At 37.9% G+C, this 21,991-nt stretch overlaps 1 pseudogene; it reads right to left on the bottom strand.

Annotated features, from left to right (window-relative positions):
• Positions 1–15,007: 15,007 nt before the first annotated feature.
• LOC113288917 lies at positions 15,008–21,527 on the bottom strand (annotated as a pseudogene).
• Between the last annotated feature and the right edge of the window lie 464 nt (positions 21,528–21,991).

Raw genomic sequence — 21,991 nt, 5'->3', positions numbered from 1 at the left:
TTAAAGAAGTCTGCTTCATCGAGTAACACTTCAGAGAATGATTCGTTGATGAAGCCCTGTCATGAGGATGTTGCTCGTGAGACCGTTGTTGATGCTGAGGTCACGATTGAATTTTCTCTATAAATTGTTTTTGATGTTAAGACCATGAAGGGGGTTCCTCCACGTATCCTTGTTGATGCTGATATTGTGGTTGGAGTTGCTCCAGAGACTGAAAAGGCTAGATTATCGACCTAGTCTCTGCTCATCCATCATGTGATCCTATACATGCACCATCAAGTCTTAGGATTTAATTAATAAATAAAGATTTCAACACGAAATTGTAAAACTGAAAACTGACAAAGCTAGACTCCTCAAATTTTAGAGGCTCCATATGAGTTCCGAAATTTATAATAATTATATGGATACCACACTGACTTATATTATTATTAAGTACTTTCAGAATTTTGATATTCAGTTTAATAACGTAAGACCAGGGTCAAACATGTAGTTGACCAGCACTGCAGAAAATCAAAACTGTGACATTCTGTTTTACAAAAATTATATAAAATCACGCAAAACTCAAAATTGGATGAGACTTATCAGTTTAGAAAGATAAAGGATGGATGTTTATTTTCTAAGAGGCACCAAGGTCTAAAAATCAGTGAATCATAATTTTAAAATAGGATGTTTATGAGACATTTGAAACTGTCGGATATTTTCTAGCTTCAATACCGGTACAAAGTGTTATTTTAAAAACATTTGCACAACTCATAAAATTCTAAAATTTACACCAAAGATTCCTGAAGATGTTTAGCGTTTACTGCAAAAAGAATCATACTAAAACTATTAATAATTAATGTATATCTATAGTCAACTCAACATTATACCATATTTAATTTATTACGAATTTTTACATCTTAAAAACATAATTAAACATAAAGAACTAATTAAAGATTCAAAACCGTTCTTTGCCTTCACCACGATTAATCTAACGTGAGGTTAACAAATATCAACAAGGACTCGCCAAAATTATTAAGCAACTATAATCACAGCTAATTTATAAGAAACTTGTAATATAAAAAAAACCATAATTTCTATAACTCCACGTGTTGAACCGCCAAGCGGCTTCCTACGCACCCAAAGGGATCAAGCACGATTGTAGTTCATCGGACGATGCACCAAATACGCAATCATCAATCTTAATATGGTCAAACCATTTAGGTTAACCTTACCCGAGATACTTGTTCGACCCATTTATAATACTACTCGCCTTTGTGAGCCTGCTCACACTTTGAGAGCTTGTTTAAAAACAAACACAAAATAATCCGCTCGCCCCAGGGAGCCCACGTGGGTTTGGGAAATAACCATTCCATTGATATCTCGTATCCCATCAAATATGATAAAAATTAATCATCCGCTAGCCCCAGGGAACTAATATCAACAAAAGAATCAAATAAATTAATCGCTCGCCCAGGGAGCCAATATCAATAAAAGAATTAAACAAACAACTGTTCACCCCAGGGAGCCCCACATGGGTTTAGGAAAACAAAACCATTTGTAAGGATATCTCGTATCCCGTCAAAGTATGTTAAAGATAATCACACTTACGATAGCAATCACATTAAAATCATGAATCAATAATTTTAAAAAGAATTTGATCAAAACAATTTTAAGAATTGGTGTTGCGCCTACCTGAAATCGCAATGCAATACCATAAATATAAAGCATCGATGCAAGAACTAAAACCCTAACGAACAGTAACATAATATCTTCTAATTATCTCCAGGTTTTCTATCATCTCAAGTGACAAAAGAAAAGGGAAAGCATTTTCTTTACCAGAAGTAATTTTATTTTCTCTTGGGGAGGATGGCAGCTAGAATGGTTGAGTTTTTTTTTTCTCAAAGAAAATAGTTTGGGCATTTATAGTAATGAAAATCTATCGAACTCGGTCAAAACAACTCCAGCCAAATTCTAGCAATCTTATATGCTAACGTAGCACATGGTTTTAAGGACCAATAGTGACCAAACAGATGACATTTACTTTTCCGTTTCCATTTGTTAAACTCGGCCAACAAAATCCCTATCAACTGCCGTGAGATAATTAACTAAGGAAACGACTTATCCTACAATTAAGTTTATTCATTCCAATAATAAAAGCTACAACCAATAGTTAAGAGACATGTGTCAAAACAATTAAATATTGTTCACAGACATTACAATATTAGTTGGGATTTCAGAGCTAGTCCAACAACCTTGGACTTGATGAACTAAAGCAAAAGTGGTCAAATTATGAGCAGCAACATTAGCTGGATTTGGCACAAACTTATAAGCGTTAGAACTGTTGAAAGTAATCATATTGTTGATAGTGTCCTCCCATATCCTCCAAATTCTCCATGGAATATGTTTCAGAATTCCTTTTAAGTACTTCACAACAAGCTGGATGTCCCCGTCTATGATGATAGAACCTAAGTTCCATTTAATTCCCAGTTCTGTGGCAAGTTTAAAACCATCTTCTTCAGTAAATAGAACTGTGTCAGATTTACCAGTTCTGGTACCTATACCCAGACAAGAACCATTGTTATCTTTAACAACTTTCACACAAGCGTAAGAACCATCTTTCCATGTTGCATCAATATTAATTTTGATGTATGGGTGTGAAGGCGGCTCCCAAGTTGAAACAATTGCTTCAGTGTTAGTTCTAGGGTTGACTTCCACTTCCATAAGTTCAGCTTTATCCGTGATGTTATAAAAAAGATTGTGCCAGTATTGTGCAATGGCAAGGGCACTTTGCACTGTTGGAGTTTTGTTCTCAAACACTTTAGCATTCCTGACTTTCCATATATCCCAATAGATTGCCATACCCATCACTGCAGACCATTTATTATCATTTTGTGATAGCCAGGCTTCAATTAAGTTTGAGAGAGTCATACTGGAGTTACCTTGAATGCGAAAGCCAAAAGTTGATGCGAACCAAACTGCCTGAGCAAAAATTGGAATGAATCAGTAGGTGGTTCATAGTTTCATCTTCAGAGTTGCAGATGTTGCAAGTTGTAGAAACTCCTTCAACATGTCTACCGGTTCTCTGAGAGACTGCGATTCCATTGTGAAGTGCACGCCACAAAAAGGATTTGATTTTCGGCGCAACTCTCTTGACTGCCCAAAATTTTTTCCATGGAATTTTTTTTCCTCTTAGTTGAGATGATTCACCTTGTTGTTCTTCAAGCATCTTCTGGAACGATTGAGGAGTAAAATCTCTGTGGTTGATTAAACGCCAGATGAGTTTGTCTTCCTTGGAAATGTTGGGAGAGATTTGTTGAATCTGAATGCATGAGATATCATCTAATGTTTGTGTTAACATGCTCATATTCCACTGACCTGTAGAATTGTCCAGTAGCTGGTGGACTTTAGAAATCTCTGTTAAACTTGTTTCATTCCTTGCAAGGATCAAACAAACTACAGATAGTACCCATGGATCTAAAAAATATATATTGAACGACCATCACCTACAAGCCAGAGACATCCTTTTTTGAGATCACTTCTGCTATCCAACATTGTACTCCATGTGGTAGAGCAACTATTTGGTTTTTTTACCTCCCAGAAAGAGCATCCTCTTAAATATTTAGCTGTTAAGATTTTAACCCATAGAGAATCCTGGTCGTGTAGAAATCTCCAAGCTAATTTGGTAGTAAGGGAATTGTCAGATCATATAAATATCTTAGACCTAAACCTCCTTTCTCTTTTGATATGTTGAACCATTCCCATTTCAGGTGATGCATTTTTCTCTTGTCTCTATCATGTCCCCACCAGAAGTCCTTTATAATCTGAGTTAACTTGTCTAGGACAGTTTTAGGGATCTTTGTAGTTGATGTGTAAAAAATAGGGATTAGGGCGAGCACTGATTGAATCAATACAGTTCTTCCTGCAAAAGAAAGGGTGTTTCTTCTCCATCCTACTAACGCTTCATCGATTTTTTCTATGAGAAAATTGAAGTTGGAGACTCTGAATCCTTGCTGAAGAATTTTTACTCCTAGATATTTCTCTTTCTTTCCCATTTTTTTTGACTCCCAGGTCCTTTATGATTTCCTCTGCATATCTTTCTGGTACACTTTTGCTGAAGTGTATAGAAGATTTGGCATAGTTAACCAGTTGTCCTGACATACTGTAGTATTGTTGTAGCACAGATGAGATGGTTGAGATTATTTTTGTGTCAATATTGCCAAACAACATGACATCATCAGCAAGCATGATGTGTGTCACACTTGGAGCCCATCTATTAATCTTGTAGCCACTGTATAAACCTTCCTGCTCCATTTTATTGATTATACTAGATAGAGAATAGGCACGGATAATGAATAGATATGGAGATAATGGGAATCCTTTCCTTATGCCTCTCTTCCCTGTGAAAAAGCCTTCAGGTTGCCCATTCAAGAGGATTGAAAAAGAAGCAGTTTTAACACAACTCATTATGAGAGCATGGTCTCTGTCAGTAATGCCAATGTTGGTGAGAGCTTGACTCAAGAAACCCCAATCAACCCTATCATATGCCTTACTCATGTCCAGCTTTAATGCAAAAGAGCCTTCAGTTGTATTAGCATGTTGCATTGAAGGGAATAGTTCTTTGGAAACCACTATGTTGTCTATAATATGTCTCCCTGGCACAAAAGCAGATTGAGTTTTATCAATTAGGCTATCTAAGAAAGGACTTAGCCTGTTTGTGATGATTTTGGTGACAACTTTGTAGAGCACATTGCATAGTGTTATGGGTCTGTATTCGAAAGCAGTCTCAACATGCTTCTTTTTTGGGATCAATGCCAGATAAGTATGGTTCAGACCGTGAGGGATTCAGGAATATCTGAAGCAATCTTGAATCAGTCGAACCACTTCTTCACCAACAACTTCCAAACATCTTTTATAGAAGAGAGATGGGTAGCCATCTGGACCTGGAGACTTTAAAGAGCCCATTTTCTTTATCACTTTAAAAATTTCTTCTGCAGTAGGGATGGAACTTAAGTACCTGCAATCATCTTGATTGATCATATTAGCATTTTCTAGAATCATGGACGAGTTTACATTGGTATCCTTAGAAAACATATCTTGGAAGTGGTTTACAAGAGTGTCTCTGATTTGGTCATGGTCAGAAATCCACTCTCCATCATTATTTTTCAAAGCAAAGATTTTGTTTCTGCTTCTTCTATGAATAACAGATACATGAAATACCTGGGTGTTTTTATCGATTGATGAAATCCAGTTAGATTTATTTCTTTGTTGCAAAAACATCATGTCTCTTCTTTCAAGATTGATTATATTATTGCTGATGGCTCTTTCTTCCTCTCTGGTATCTTCCAAGTGTGCTGAAGATTGTAAGTCAATCAGCTTTTGTTTCTCACATTCTATCTCCCTTCTCGTGTCTCCGAAAGTCTTTCTGCTCCATTTCCATAAGCCTTGCCAAGAGACTCCAACTTTTACATTGTACCAGTAGCACCTTCCCATTTAGTTTACATTACCTCCTTGAACTCTGGATGACCATCCAATAGAATTCAAACTTATAGTTTGGTTTTCTTTTTGGGGGACTTCTCATTGTGTTGAGAATGATGGGAGCATGATCACTTTCTATCCTTGGTAGGTGTAGTACAACAGCATCAGAAAATAGTAATATCCTCTTTGAGTTACAAATAGCTCTGTCCAGCCTTTCAAAAATTGGGGTATTCTGTGATGCATTGTTTGGCCTGGTAAAAGACGGTCTAGCATATCCTAGATCCAGAATATCTCTTTCTCTAATCGTGGTCCGAAACTCTCTACAGCTAATATCTGTAGTAGTAGAGCTTCCATGCTTCTCATATTGATGCATGAGAGCGTTTAGATCGCCTATCATACACCATACACCTTCAATGTCAGAGATAATGTTGTTCATTTGTGTCCAAAAACTATCTCTATGAGGGTGTGACGGGGGTTCATAAACACACAAGAGATCCCACTTGGGAATAAACAAACTTGCTGCAATGCTACAATGAATACTGTTGCGTGATTTTGAGATGATGTAGAGGTCCAATGAATATTTCCACAAAATTGCTAAACCACCACTTCTCCCGTTTACTGCTACATAATCAAAATGTCTAAAGTCGAGAGAACTGCAGATTCTTATAGTGTTTGCTTCATTGAGCCTTGTTTCAGACAAGAACAATATTGCTGGTTTACAGCTTCTCAGGAACGAGTTTAAGGCCAGAACTGTCGTCTCGTTCCCCAGACCACGACAGTTCCAAGATTGTATTAATATTGGCCTTGCGACTTTTTGGGAAAAGTCGCCACAAACACTTCGGTATTGCTGCAATATTGCTTGAGAGGGGGATCATAGTCCATCGGCTCAGAATGTCTTTTACTGCCAACGTGAAGAACATTGTCAGTTGCTTCATTCTCGTGAGAGTTTCTAGCAAACCTTTTGTTGGTGAAAGTACTAATAATGTAACTGAGAAGAAGATATTTAGCTCAAAATAATGTTGCTGATGTTGCTGCACAAAAAATGTAGAGGAACGTAAACTACGCTGTCCTAAAGGCAATATCGCCTGCCACTCCTCTGAGATGCTACAGCAGTTGGCGAGTCACCTCCAGGATACAACTACAGTTAGTACCCCTCAATGTAGCATACAATGAGGGTACCCTTAGAGCTTGGCAGTACTTAAAATAGTAGAAGAGATGTTTACAGAAAAACAGAGGGAGAGTAGAAGAGATGTTTCTCTGTGGTGTGTTTTCTGAGCTTACAACTACTCTCTTATATAGTGTTTGTGTAGTTACAAACAAGAAAGAAAACCCATGCTTATGACAGAAATACTGGTAATGTTGGGTTAAAGATAGTGCAAGAAAAGTTGTTTTGTCAGGCATGGAGCAGTGTGTTGCTGCCAAGCCAAGAGCTAGGACAAAACACGTACAAACAAAGAAGCCAAGACAAGCACGTTCAGACAAAGAAGTCAGGACAAAACACGTACAGACAAAGAAGCCAAGACAAGACACGTACAGACAAAGAAAAGATTCTTCTACTTGAGTGGAAAACACGGACCAAAAATTTCAGAAAAAAGACAGGATCTAATGAACCCACACCCACACCCACACCCGAACCCGAACCAGACCCGACCGACCGACCGACCGGACGGACGGCGGCGGCGTGCGTGCTTCTGTGCGAAGCACCGCGCGTACGGGAAAGGAAACCTTGCCCTAGTCTAAGCCTTCCCTCCAAGCACAAAAGTCTAATGACCCAAGGGCCATGCCCTTATAGCCAATTCTATGGTATTTATGTCTAAAAATCTTTAGATTTTAGTCAATGTGGGACTATTGTTCTATCTATTCAAAAGAAAAAACAATTAATGGGCAATAGGTCTAGGGATCAAAACATAGTCCATGGAAAAATTGGTAATTTTAAAGCGTTTTTTCTAACAATCCCCCACATGAATGATAAAACATATCGACGAAATACGAGAAAACATAATACATCAATATTAGGCTAAGGTGTCCCAGAGATTGAACCTTAACATAGTGAGAGGTTACCGGAACTGCTTGTTGTTTCGGTGAACACAATGTCTTGAACCGTCAACAGTGATTGCAATTCAGAAATAACAACCACACTTTGATGTCTCAAAGAAAAAGAAAGCTGCTAAGCTCTTGCCGTTGTGCCCGTTTTGGCCGTGGGCTAAATCCCGGACTTAATGAATGTCTCTAGAGAAAAAGCTCAAATTCTCATAGGAAGCGACCCCACTTCCAACATCCACATAGGTGAGTCCATTAAGAGTGTCCTGCCACACTCCGCTTTAAGCAAAGCCATGGAACTCATTAAGATATTGACAGATCATCCTAAAACATGCATGCAGCACTATCATACGGTTACACCATAGGGAGGGACAAAGATAATGCTCTCTCTCTACATCACCAAAAATTAGTTATCTCATTGAACCTTGATCTTGGAGCTCCATTCACAAGGTTGAGTGTCCTTCATGGCGATTTATTCTATGAGCTTGAGTCCCATCCCTTCGATGTGGATCTAACTACCTCTCTAGATAACCCTTTCGTCAAAGGATCTGCATATTCTCTTTAGACCTTACAAAGTCTATAGAGATGATGCCAGTAGAGAGTAGTTGTTTCACTGTCTTGTGTCTTCTTCGAAGATGTATAGACTTTCCGTTGTATACACTATTCTTTGCGCATCCAATAGCAGCTTGACTGTCACAGTGGATTGCGATCGAAGACACAGGCTTGGGCCAGAGTGGAATTCCACCCAGGAAACCTCGTATCCATTCAGCTTCCTCTCCAGCTTTCTCCAAGGCTATAAACTCAGACTCCATGGTGGATCGGGCTATACATGTCTGTTTGGTAGACTTCCATGACACAGACGCACCACCAAGTGTGAAGATGTACCCACTAGTGGATTTGCACTCATCTGAGTCTGATATCCAGTTAGCATCACAATACCCTTCTAGCACAGCAGGATACTTCCCAAAACTTAGGCAATAGTTTGAAGTTCCTCTCAGGTACCGTAGAATCTGTAGAGAGCATTCCAGTGATCCTGCCCAGGGTTGCAAGTGTACCTGCTTAATCTACTCACAGTATAGGCAATATCAGGTCTTGTACAGTTCATTAAATACATAAGACTGCCAATAACACGAGAATACTCAAGTTGATAAATACCCTCACCCTTGTTCTTTTTCAATTTGCAATTGGGATCATAAGGAGTAGTTGCAGGTTTAGCATTTTCATGATTAAATCTCTTAAGCACAGTTTCAACATAATGAGATTGACTAAGACTATATCCATCAGACATCTTTCTGATTTTCATCCCTAAGATTACATCAGCAGGGCCTAAGTCTTTCATGTCAAAGTTTTCGTTAAGCATGCTTTTAGTGATTTAATACTATCAAGGTTACTACCTAATATGAGCATATCATCAACATACAGCACACAATAACATGAGAATCATCCACAGATTTAATGTAAACACATTTATCAGATTCATTAACCTTGAAGCCATTAGATATCATTACATGATTAAATTTTTCATGCCACTGTTTAGGTGCTTGTTTTAAACCATACAGATTTTTTCAGTTTGCATACTTTATCTTCAAACCTTTCACAACAAAACCTTCAGGTTGGTCCATATAAATTTCTTCATTCAATTCACCATATAAAAAAGCAGTTTTAACATCCATCTGATGTATATGCAAATCATAAATAGAAGCAATAGCAATCAGCATCCGGATAGAAGTGATTCTAGTGACCGGTGAATAGGTATCAAAGAAATCTAATCCTTCCTGTTGTCTGTACCCCTTAGCTACCAACCTAGCTTTGTGTTTTTCTATAGTTCCATCTGTTCTAAGTTTCCTTTTGAAGACCCACTTGCAACCTATGGTTTTACTACCAGGAGGTAAGTCTACAAGCTCCCAAGTTTCATTTTGTTGAATGGAATCCCACTCATTATTTGAAGCTTCTTCCCAGAAGGGAGCTTCCGGAGAAGTCATAGCTTCCTTATAGGTTTGGGGTTCAGACTCTACCGTAAGAGTCACAAAATCTGGACCGAAACCTTTCTCGGTTCTGACCCTCTTACTTCTTCTAGGTTCGGTTTCAGCATCTAGAGACGGGGGTTGACTAGTCGAAGGAACATCTGAGAGATCATCGCGGACCCTTTTATGAGGTCCAGACCCTAAAGGGAAAATGTGTTCGAAAAACACTGCATCTCTGGATTCCATTATGGTGTTCTCACCAATTACCATGAACCTATAAGCACTAGTGTGCTCAGGATATCCTAGGAAAACACAATCTACAGTTTTAGGTCCTATTTTGGTTTTCTTGGAACGAGGAGTGGCCACCTTGGCCAAACACCCCCACACTTTAAAGTATGCATAGGACGGTTGTCTTCCTTTCCATAACTCATATGGAGTTTTGTCGGATTTCTTAAATGGAACTCGGTTCAAGATATAGCAAGCAGAGAGAATTGCTTCCCCCCACAGGTTCGAAGGTAGCCCTGAACTAGCTAACATAGCGTTCACCATATCTATGAGTGTTCGGTTTTTCCTTTCAGCTACTCCATTCGACTCAGGTGAAGAAGGTGCAGTAGTTTCATGAATGATGCCATTAAGTTTGCAGAATTCTCCTATAGGTATCACATACTCACCGCCTCGGTCCGACCTAAGAGTTTTAATAGTAACACCTCTTTGGTTTTCTACTTCAAGTTTATATAATTTGAAAGCGTCTAAGGCTTCATCTTTACTTCTAAGAAGATAAACCTGACAGTATCTTGAGTGATCATCTATAAAAGTGATGTACCATTTTTTCCCACCTCTAGTTGGTGTTGATTTCAAATCTCCCAAATCGAGTGGATTAGTTCTAGGGGAGTTGTACTACGTTCAACCTTTTTGTTAAAGGGTTTTCTAGCATATTTAGATTCAACACAAATTTCACATTTATGACCTCAAAGTTTATTTTAGGAATGCAGCCTAATTTAGCAAGTCTTTCAATAGATTTGAAATTAACATGTCCTAGTCTATCATGCCAAACATGTGAGGAGTCACAAACATAAGCAGAAAAGATGCATTATCATTCAAGTTCAAAGAAAGTACACTAAGCTTAATCATGTTATCAGTGACATATCCTTTTCCTACGAAGTCACCACCTTTAGAGATTACAACTTGTTAGACTCAGCTACAAATTTAAAACCTTTCCCAAGTAAGATGGTTTCTGAGATAAGATTCTTGCATATGTCCGGGACGTGATACACGTCATTCAATGCGAGAGTTTTTCCTGAAGTGAGCTTCAATTCAACCTTGCCTTTTCCTACCACTTTAGAGGTAGAAGAGTTTCCCATAAACAATTTCTCATCGTCTCCTACTTTGTTATAGGAGGAGAAAGCATTTCTGAACTTACAGACATGCCTAGTGGCTCCAGAATCAAGCCACCAGTCTCTCACATTGGTCACATTAGAGACAAGGTTGACTTCAGACACCATGCCAGTAAAATATCCAGAATCATCTACTACGTTTGCCTTATTTTTCTGTTTAGGATCATTTTTGGTCTTTTTAGGTGCCCTGCAATCTTTGGCCATATGACCAGTTTTCCCACAGTTATAGCAGTCGCCTTTGATGGTGTTTTTGGAGACACCACCCTTTGGCTTAAGATGGTTACCTTTGGAGTTACGTTGTTTTTTACGTTTACCATTTTTGCTGGATTCTCCGTGCCTTTTCTTTGACGCAGCATTATCGTCCAGGACATGAGCTTTGTTTGACATGTCTTTGCTCAGCATCAGGCTCTTGTCCTTGCAGCACAGAAGTTCCTCCACCTGGATCTTTTTCCCCAGCTCCACCATGGTGATTTCACGATTCTTGTGTCGCAGTCTCCTTTTGTACTCGTTCCATGAGGGTGGTAGCTTTTCAATCACTGCAGATACATTTAGAGATTCATCAATATGCATGCCTTCAGCAAGAATTTCGTTGATGAGTAGATGGAGTTCGACGAATTGTTCTACAACAGGCTTTTCATCAGTCATCTTATATTCCAGGAACCTAGCCACCAAGAACTTCTTGCTTCCAGCAGCTTCAGCAAGATATTTTTCTTCTAGGGCTTCCCATAAATCAAAAGCAGTAAAATTCTCTTTTGCATTATAAAAGTCGTACAAGGAGTCATCCAGACAGTTAAGAATATGGTTTTTGCACATGTAATTTTTCCTAGTCCACCTATCCAGTCTATCTTCATAACCACGGTCATGAAGCCTTCTTAAGGGTCTTTCTAAGGAAACTTCATCTAGCCTTTGGTCTTTTAAGAAGAATAACATTTTGGACTGCCATCGTTTAAAGTCTTTGCCACTAAACTTTGGGGGTTTGTCTACAATACTCTTTCCCATGTTGTTACAAAATATAGTAAAGAGGATATTGCCTTTAGATTGTTGGTGAAAGTACTAATAATGTAACTGAGAAGAAGATACTTAGCTCAAAATAATGTTGCTGATGTTGCTGCACAGAAAATGTAGAGGCACGTAAACTACGCTGTCCTAAAGGAAATATCGCCTGCCACTCCTCTGAGATGCTACAGCAGTTGGCGAGTCACCTCCAGGATACAACTACAGTTAGTACCCCTCAATGTAGCATACAATGAAGGTACCCTTAGAGCTTGGCAGTACTTAAAACAGTAGAAGAGATGTTTACAGAAAAACAGAGGGAGAGTAGAAGAGATGTTTCTCTGTGGTGTGTTTTCTGAGCTTACAACTACTCTCTTATATAGTGTTTGTGTAGTTACAAACAAGAAAGAAAACCCATGCTTATGACAGAAATACTGGTAATGTTGGGTTAAAGATAGTGCAAGAAAAGTTGTTTTGTCAAGCATGGAGCAGTGTGTTGCTTCCAAGCCAAGAGCCAGGACAAAACACGTACAAACAAAGAAGCCAAGACAAGCACGTTCAGACAAAGAAGTCAGGACAAAACACGTACAGACAAAGAATCCAAGACAAGACACGTACAGACAAAGAAAAGATTCTTCTACTTGATTGGAAAACACGTACCAAAAATTTCAGCAAAAAGATAGGATCTAATGAACCCACACCCACACCCACACCCACACCCGGACGGACGGCGGCGGCGTGCGTGCTTCTGTGCGAAGCACCGCGCGTACGGGAAAGGCAACCTTGCCCTAGTCTAAGCCTTCCCTCAAAGCACAAAAGTCTAATGACCCAAGGGCCATGCCCTTATAGCCAATTCTATGGTATTTATGTCTAAAACTCTTTAGATTTTAGTCAATGTGGGACTATTGTTTTATCTATTCAAAAGAAAAAACAATTAATGGGCAATAGGTCTAGGGATCAAAACATAGTCCATGGAAAAATTGGTAATTTTAAAGCGTTTTTTCTAACACCTTTTCCACTGTCTCATATTTTTTTTGGTGGGTTTTTATGGGGGGATTAGAGGTGGGATGGTGATAGATTTTTTTGGAAGGTTATCTGGTGGAGTATTGGTGTGGGTGTAGTGTTGGTTCTTGGATGGAGGAGGATTTTTGTTGCTGATGGTAATTCCCAAAGTGGTTTTTTTGCGGTGTGGATGATGGAGGTTGGGTTTGGACTTGATGGTTTTTGGTGGTTGGGTATGGGTTGTTGGGAATTTATCTCATGGGTGGGTAAGGGTTTAGGGGGTTGGGTAATGGTGATTGGTGATGGTTTTCGGATCGGTTCAAAGGTACTTGGTTTTTTTGCTCCGGTGGTAACTGCATGAGAATTTGTATTAATGGCTTGGTGAGCTGGAGACTGATTCTTTCCAGGCTGGATAGTAGGAAGGTTTTTTGTGGTTTCCTTGTTTGACTGAGAGTTTGCTATAATTTGGGTAGCAGAATTATCTCGTGCATGGCTATTTTTGGTAGCAGAATTATCCCTTGCATGGATATCTTCTTTCGGAGAGTGAAAAGTGGAGATAATATTGGTAATGTCTTGACCAAAAGCAGAATCAGGGTTCTTGCTTCTGACGTCATCATCTTCCTGCATGCCTCGTGATGATTCTTGTTGCTTTGTTGAAGATTGGTTAAACTGTGTGATTCTTGTCCAGTAATTAGCATTGATTTCTTCAGTAAAACGAGCTACCTTCATATCCTGCATCTTCTCCATGAAAGTTTCTGGAGAAAAGAACCCTAATTTTTCACATTCTCTGGACAGGTCTGGGCATTGTTTCATGATATGTCCAAATCTACCACAGAAAAAACAAACTTTATGTAACCTTTCATATCTTAGCTTGGCCTTGCACTTTTTCTTTGATGGTAGAGTGAAGACCAGTTCTTGTCTGATAGGCTCTGTAACATCAACTTTGACTCGAACTCTAGCAAAACTCCTCCATTTAGTTTGCTCTGATGGATTTATTGGGTAAGGGAATCCAATCTTGCTTGCAACGAATTCCACTATTTTTGTTGTTTGAAAACTCATTGGTAGACCATGAACTTGGACAGTGAAGTCTGCATACTTGAATTCGTATTCTTCAGGGATCTTGTCAGGATCACATTTCTCTAGAAGTAGAAGATCTTCATTTAGTCCCCTTGGAGATCTAGTTATTACTGTGTTATAGTCACAACCCAGTCCAAAGTAAACAAGGTAAACAGCTTTACCAAAACTTGATATCTCTATGTTGCCTGAAGGTTGCCATGAACGTTGGAGCATATTATAAAATATATTGATGACATATTCTCTTCTTGTAATAGTGGTGATAACAAGAGAATATTTATGTTCATTCCTTGCTTCAGTCAGATCGGCTGGAACTTCGTATTCTTTTTCTTCTATATGCAGTAGGGAAGCCATTCTATTGGCTAGATCTTCATATTCAGGGTTAGAGGACTGAGAAGTATCTGATTCCATTTCGAAAATGTGATGATGTCGAAGAACAGGTCTAACAAAAACCCACAAGAACTGTTGAGACGTACACAAAGTTGTCAAGAATGAGAGAAACAAAGATGCTGATTAACCTGCAAAACAAACAACACAACATGAAAGAATCAAAGAAGATTAGGATTTAGAAACAAATATGAGAAAATCATCCTTTGACGAGAAAAAAAATCATCTTATAGATGAGAGAGAAAAAATTCACGTGAAACTAATCTAGGGAATTAGAGGTCCTAATTTTTCTTTAACCTTCCCTATTTAATTTAACTTCAAATTCCACCAACCACAACATTTAAAAGCTTTGTTAAATCTTTTAAATTTTTACCTTAGTTAACCAAATCTTAGGATTAATATGGATTGATTTTTATCCAGAAAAACAAACGGTTATTTTCTTTTCTTGGCAAAGAGGATTAATACTAGTCCCACCGATTAACCAAGCTAAATGTCCATAAATATAAAGATTATGGTAATATCTGACTACTATTCTTTTTTCTACAAAGCCTATGCTATCATTATTATTGTGCTATTTCATTTTAAAGGCATATATCCATATTTAAAATCCTTCTCCAATTAGCTAGTAATCAAATCGTGAATATTCTTCTTACCGCAATAATCTAAAAAAAATATTTAATTAGCACATGCACCGAAAAGAAATCAATTTAATTCTCTTTCGAAAACGAATGAATGAAACACTGTCTAAGAGCTTCTCCAATGGTTGTTATATGTATTTCCTACGTGGCAACATGTCATTGGAGAAGCTCTAAGCAGAAAGGTAAATTTTTTTCCCATAAGTTATGAAATGACCAAAAAACCCTATTACTAAAATTACCAAAATACCCTTTAAGCTAATTACAAAGAAAGAAAAAAAACCTTAAAATTGGGACGGATATTACAAAAACAAACATTAAATTTTTTAGGCCCTAACAATTCGAGACTCTAGGCAACAGCCTAGCTGGCCTAGTCCATAAGACGGCGCTGACAGCAAGTATGGACTATGGCACCTCAAATACTTAAACTTTTCTGTGACATTTGCTCTCTGATTTTAATTTAGATAGTTCCTTTACATGGTAAGAAATTCCATGACATGAAGAAAATACTGTGACCGTGCAGAACAACTTCTTTCTCGAGCCAAAGTATATTGGAGATTTGTTGAAATCAATCTTCTTCCAACCTTCAGGTTGTACTCTTGGCTGCACCCAAATAAATTTTGGTTATATTGCTGATGACGGTGAGCTCCCCTTTTGGCCCTCCAGAACCTCTTGCCAGTTGATCCACATCTTGAGATGGACATTCCTTAACAACACATGCTCTTAATACGAAAGAAGCTGCTTTTGGAGTGCTGTAGAACGGTACATTCAATGTGACTTTGTTGAACTCGTCATGTCCTCCAATTTGGTTCAAATCCAGAAACACATACTGAAATAGATACGCCTCCTGTACAAACATCTTTAGCCACAATCTGTCTTTGTCCGATACATTAAATAATGTCATTTGGAATGTAACACCAGCAGGCAATCCAGATACGAAGGGAATAGGGTTTTCTGAGTCGTTACCTGGTACACTCAGTTCTGCCTTGATGTGTTCTAACATTCCATCAAACACCATTTCTTTAAGTGAAAATAAATCAACTAATCTTTTGAATGAAAATTGCTGACTCAAAGCACCGTCATCTAGATATCCCCGTTCACTCAATGACTTTCTCAGTTCTCCAGCAAATTCAGAAAGTTCGATGTGCAAGTCCTCACAGAGAAGCTCTATGTCGGAGATGGTAGATTGCATCCTCTTCAATGTATTAACATTACAACAGATCTTCATGTCGGACAACCTCAGAACACAAGCAAGAAGTATCAATTCTAAGACAGGCTGTTCTTCTTTTTTACTCAACCCCGAAAACTCGTACCTTAGCTTTCTAAGATCATAATCTAGCTTTTCAGATAAATGATCCAACATTCCTGTTTTCCGGTAGCGGAGCTTACTTAATGGAAGAAAATGAATCCATATTTCTGCTATATGTTGGACTACCTGAACATACTGAGACGCGAAGGCCAACAAACCAGTTAATCTGTTCGAGTTCACAGCTAGTGTTTCCAGCTCTTTACTGCAGCTCCTATACGTTATAAAAAAAGAAAAGCTAGGATCATATTATTTACCGAATAGGTATAGAAATAGGTAAGCTGCGTGAGAAATTAGTTTAAGAATAGAACCTCAAAGTCTTTCGTACTTCATCTGTGAACCCTGATTTTATCAGTTGCCAGGTAGCAGCTACTGTTCTGAGAATAAGATTTACGTTTTTCTCTGCCTCCTCGTCCGTGAAAATCACTTTCTTTTGATGAGATAGAGAGAAAGTTGTTTGCCTTAGATCTCGCAGAACATTTTGAAATTGATCTTCAGAGGCTCCATCACAAATTTGTTGCAGGGGTAATACTTGATTGAATATCTCATCGATATTATGAAGCGGAAGCTTTCCTCCAGAAACATTATCCTCTACAGATGATTCAGTGCCAGGAACATGTGTAACTTTACTGAACTTATACAAATAGGCCAAAAGGGCATCTTGAGTCGCACAATCTTTTAAGGAAACCGAAATTCTTCCAAGAAAAAGGAATTGCCATTGAGAATACTTTTGTTGGAATGGAGCATGCAAGATGTTCATGTGATAGAGGTGCTGAAATGGATAAAACCAGTGTTGCAGCTAGTCTTGGATTATCAAATCTGAGATCTCCTTCACGGGATGGTTCTATCTGTAAGCAGGGCAGAAGAGAAACAAAAATAAGGGAACAGTGATCTTTTACATTTGATACTATTCTAAATGGTGAGACAAGGAAAGACAAAAACCTCTTGAGACACTTCTGTAACAAAGCTGACGGCAAAACTTCCATGGTTTCTACCCATATAAGACAAAGCAGAGAAGATATCAGCTTCGTCCTGGGAGGAGAACAGAAAGAAAAGTTATACTCTATAAAATTTGCCCGAGCTCATGATGTTCAACCAGGAAAAAAGAAGAAGTTGTAATTGATGTACATGGTTTCTACCTCAGGATAAGTCTCCAAGTTGGTAAGAAGGCCGCTAATTGATGATTTAAAAATCTTCATACATGGAAGTTTCAGTAAACGGAGGACTTTACGTGCTGCACGTCTAATCAAGGTACTTGCATCCACCAGAGTACCAAGAAACTGCAAAGGTATGCCAAATATAAGATACGAGATAATTGGTAGGTCTAACTAATTAAAAACCAAAAACTTCTCTTTGTTGAATGTCTTGCAAATGATCAACAATGTGATCCAAAAATGCACATATACGTATCATGTTTAATGGATACTCATTGGTTTCATAATAAGGGATAAAGGACAGCGGGAATACCATATGCATGTGTGCCTCTTGCACCTTCAGACGATCACATGTCACCATATGATACATTGTCTCCAATGTTTGCAACCGAACAACCATAGAATGGTCATTCAACATGTCCATTAACAAATCCAAGGCAGCATTAGCAAATCTGACAGAGAAAGCTATAAGCATCCCCAAGGAATTACAGGCTGAGCTCCTCACCTTCAACAAGAGCAATAAGAACAGTGCAGTGTGTGAGAAAGTTCGAGTTCAAGCTGGAGTCTACAAAGCATATTGTAATGCCATGGGTTTCCGCTCAAATTAAGCAAACTGCAAATACTAATAGAATCACCTCATAGAATTCGTCCTCGAGCCCATGAACAAAAGCACCAGCTGCATTTGAAGCTGGTAGATCCAAAATTTTCGTATTGCTCTTCCCAGGAAATTTTCTTTCTTTTAGGTTACCAAGGACTTTCTTTGATAAGGTCTGCAGTAGTATATCTTCAGACACCATCTTCATTTTCCCGAGGGAGACAAAAGCTTCATTCCGTACCTCCATACTCATATCTCTCACCATGGAACACAGCTGCAGAAGAACATACATTACAAAAGCCTAAACAGGACTAATCATAATTCACAGGACAAAATTTGGTTCCAACGCAGTGATTCAAGTACCCTATGAAACATCTCAAGTCTTCCTCAAAATTCAAGCACTCACACTAATGTAATTACACGATTTTCTAACTATCACAAACAAATATATGCACATTCCAATCCTTCTAATTTGAATCCAACTAGTAACGTACAAGAGACTCGCAAGGAATACTACGCATGTGCACGTATGAGGACAAACAGAGACGACATTTCACCATTGGGATCCCCTGAAGTACCTCTTGTGGTACCAATTGGTGTCCAAATCTATTTCTCAATCACATTAACAATCTAAATTCAAGCATTACCTGAACAAACACCGAATCCAACCAAGCCTGCTCACCATTTTCCATATTAGAATCCGGTAACCATTGCCCCCATTCACAGACCTAAATTTCACAATAAAATCATTTCAGCAATACACACAAACATCGAATTAAGAACAAAATAGAATCGTTTCCGACCACTTACCACACGAATTGCTGCCGCCCTAACACAGTCATTTCTATCAACAAATAAATCGACCGCCCGATCATATCCTTCCGCAATCAATCCACCATTCTTAATTTCCACCACTGATTTACTCAACCTTACTAAACCATCTAAAGCAACTCTTCTCACATAAGGATAAGGATCATTAATAAACCCTAACAAAACTCGAACTAAAATTTCATTTCGAATCCCAAATCTAAACAAATTCTTAAAAACCCAGTACCTAACAGACACAGAAGAATCAAAAAAAAGTTCAGTTATAACACTCTCATCGAATTCACCTATAGCAGATACTAAATTTTCATCATGCTGAACAATAGTGAGAAGAACTGATAAAGATTCAACTCTAAATTGCGAATTAACAAAACTACTGAAAGCGAAAGACCAGACCGTGTCAAATACGATACGTGTGAAGTCAGGATGATGAGTAGCTATATCACAGAGGAGTTTCAGGTAATGGTTTATAATTTGATTTTGATTTTCTAGGGTTTGTTCTTGTTCTTGTTGTAGATATTGAGTTAGGGTTTTGATTATAGCAGAGATGATTTGTTTAGATGTGGAAGGGTTTATGATTAGTGACCTGATTGAAGATAATGATTGAATTGAAAGATTTGATTTCTCAATTTTCCCCCAAATTTCTTCGTCCATTTTTGTTTTAATTTGTATGAGCCGATTCCCGCCCCATCTTGTGGGACGCATTTATATATACCGTAGTTTAGACTGCTGGATTTCAAAGTTGCCTGTTTGGATCTGACTCAGCCGTCTGACCCGTCCAGAATCGATTCTGAAATCTTCGATGTGTGTGTGTTTTATCCTTTCGTACTAGTATAGCACGCATGCGCGATGCGCCTGACCTTCCGTTCGTTCCGTAATTATGAGCCGCATCATACACATAAGCATCGTACCCTTGTCCCTAACCATAATAAGCAGCACCATATTGACTTGGATCTACTTGCTGGCCCCAGGTACCAAGCTGGCCCTGAAAATCAGTTGGTGGAAGTATGTTAAAGGGAACACACATGTAGAGATTTCGAGTGAGACGCAACAATCCAGCCAGTAAACATGTTGAATAAATGATGCATCTATAAGTGGGGCCTAGGGATGACACAACACATCAACTTCTGACATGTATTGTGAAGAGAAGATTATAAAAGTAGAAACATAAATACAGAAACCTTTAGCTCCTCAGATAGCTAGTTTTGTCATGTCAACCTAACTGCCGAATTGTCATTCATAACATCATAACTCACACATCTCGCATTTTTCTAAGGTTTTATCTTTCCTAGGGTTCATGGCAAAATCCTACTAATCTTTAAAGTACTATATTGTTATACTGAAAAAGGAATGAAACCAAGAGCTCAACAAATAAAGGCACATACTCCATGATCATCATTCTACGGGATCTGGAGCTAGAAGCACCATTTGTACTCTGTTCTCAAATCAAAACCCACATTTATATATGTCACTACAATCACATATCGAGCAAACAATTACAACCTAGCTAAACTCTTTTCTTTTGCAATGGATGTGATATTAAAATAAAAACTTATCTTATTCTGATACAAAAAACAGAAGTAAAAAACATTGTAAAATCTTTCTTGCTCAAATCACAAACAAATAAACTTTTGGTTATAATATAATTACTATGAGAGGTATGAATAAGCCACTTAATGGTTTGTTCTGCATAGCTTCTCCATTTGAATCTCTCATAATAAAGGAGTGGTCATAATCTTTTCAGGTTCAAGTTTGACCCGCACTATTTCAGTTACAAAAACCAAGCATGAGTTGATCGTGTTGGGAAAAGTAAAACCAAAGATTCCAGTAATACTATTACTACAACAACACCAACAAAGATGAAGACGAAAAGAGTATATAAGAAAAAGGAAGCACCTTCACCATGATCTAATTATGGAGCAAATACTAACCAAGGTTCCAGTAGAGGTTATGTCATGTTCTGGTACGGTTTCGAAATCCTGGCTATAACTCAGTTCATAAATATAAACCCTTAACTTACACTCACTTTCTTCAATTGCACAAAAAAAAAAATCCGTTTTACTCTGTAACATTTTCAAAGTTAAGGCTAAGGTTAAAGATCCCGGTAATGATAAAACCTGAACTTACACAAAACCATAACTTTTGCTATACAAATTTCTTCCAAACTTTTTCCCAAACTTTAAACAGATATATTCCGGCAAATCTCAAACCTAATTCTGGTCAATACCAAACCTCCTCTTGTTTTCTAGTCTCAAACATATATTTCGATGAACTATTTTCAAATTAGTTTAAACCCCTAGAAACCAAACGATAAGATCATTAGTATGGCAAAGGCTTAAGGTCATCTATTTCTTTTTTATTTCATTTCTGATCAATTAGGGACGATGTAGATCATATCAGCAATGCAGAGACGTGTTGCCAGTGGAGACTTAGGTTAGATACGTTATTACCCTGCATTGCTGCAGATTTTTCAATTTCGTTGCAATGTAGTTCTTTTTAATTTTATTTTATAAGTAACTAATGCAACTTATTGAATCTTACTATCATAAACTCAGGAAAAAATTACAAATTGAACAACGATTTCCTCTCAAGCATTTTTAGAAACAGATAGAGCTCAAGAATATAAGTTTGACCAACATCAGCTGAATAAATCCTGAAGAGATCAAGAGTTGATAGCAAAACTTACTGCTTGGAATGATTCACCCACTAATTGAATAGGACTTCAAGAGATCAAGAGTTGATACTTTGCTTGAAGACCAATTACTAATTAGTGAAAAATTGAATTAATATATCAAACTCAGGAATCAATCACTGGAAAACTTAAAACTCATAAAAAAATATAATTAATTTACTTGCCAATTAAAAAATAACTACATAGATCAGTTGGGATTTCAACAACGAACTGCTTTTGGTTTTGAAGATAGTTGATTAGAAGTTAGTGCTGGAAAAATTGAAACCGATATTTCAATTGGTTTTGAAGATAAGGGTGCTTACCCTCCATATATAGATCTGCAATGAAAACACAAATTTAACAAAGGAGACATTTGCAATAACTAACGCAATATCATCTGCAATAACTAATGCTACAGGTATTAGCAACTTTCAGTTTGGGACACTTATAAAGATTTTCTATGATACTAAGGTTCCATATGCAGCTCCCTATCATAT

The sequence above is a fragment of the Papaver somniferum genome, chromosome 6 (assembly GCF_003573695.1).
Source record: "Papaver somniferum cultivar HN1 chromosome 6, ASM357369v1, whole genome shotgun sequence".
NCBI classification, from domain to species: Eukaryota; Viridiplantae; Streptophyta; class Magnoliopsida; order Ranunculales; family Papaveraceae; genus Papaver; species Papaver somniferum.
This window is presented reverse-complemented; position numbering and strand designations above follow the sequence as displayed.